At 33.2% G+C, this 888-nt stretch overlaps 1 protein-coding gene across 1 annotated transcript in view; it reads right to left on the bottom strand.

Moving 5' to 3' along the window:
- LOC107593293 (prolyl endopeptidase-like) overlaps positions 1–888 on the bottom strand; it is a 20,109-nt gene that overhangs the window by 18,642 nt on the left and 579 nt on the right. The window lies entirely within an intron of this gene.

Raw genomic sequence — 888 nt, forward strand, 5'->3', positions numbered from 1 at the left:
TTCCCATCAACTGGTCAAAATGCACAACACAGCTGTATGCTGTGTAAAAGACGCGTGCGCACTCTGATGTAAACAAGCGCGGACGGCGGAACATGTGCGAGACGCTCTGAATGAAAGCGCACTTTCACTCTCTGACAGCAGATGGCGCTAAACAGCAGAAATGCAGCCGTTACCCCGGAAACCCTGTAAACAAAGCAGCTGCACTACTTTCTGTTTCTGAATCGTGTTTAAATGATTTAAACAGCCATTCAGATTTGTGTATTTGCTATGATGTTCATCACAGCGCTAAATACTTAAATATTTAGACTTAATAGGCTATTTATTTTCAAACTGTTTTTACATTTTAATCTGGACTACAACATGCCCTAGATATTGTTTGAAAGTGTTTTGATTCTTTATTGTTCGGTCACACTTTACATTAGGGCTTCATTAGTTAACATTAGTTAACATAAACTGCCAATGAAAAATTCTTCTGAACATTAATTAATCTTAGGTATTCCAATATTTAATAACACGTTGTTAAAATCGAAAGTTGCAATTGTGTTATTTAATGAGCTAACATGAACTAAGACTTAATAACAAATAATTAATAACTTCTGTAGCAAATGTAGCTATTGCTCATTGTGAATATTAATGCATTAACTAATGAGGTCTTATTGTAAAGGGTTCTTTTGCACTTTAATCTGTGTAACACTTTTAGCTTTATACATTTTTCTGTATTGCTTTATTGCATTTAAATGTTCCACCAAACACTTTTTTGTTATAAGAAAAAAGTTATTAAACCTGTTATACTGTATTATGACAGCAATTTTTTAAAACTAAATTCCAATACCGTGATAATACCGTATACCGTGATAAAAGCATTAGCAATTAATCGCAACATGAAAA

The sequence above is a fragment of the Sinocyclocheilus grahami genome, unplaced genomic scaffold, assembly GCF_001515645.1.
Source record: "Sinocyclocheilus grahami isolate Dianchi unplaced genomic scaffold, SAMN03320097.WGS_v1.1 scaffold168.1, whole genome shotgun sequence".
In the NCBI taxonomy this organism is placed as follows: domain Eukaryota; kingdom Metazoa; phylum Chordata; class Actinopteri; order Cypriniformes; family Cyprinidae; genus Sinocyclocheilus; species Sinocyclocheilus grahami.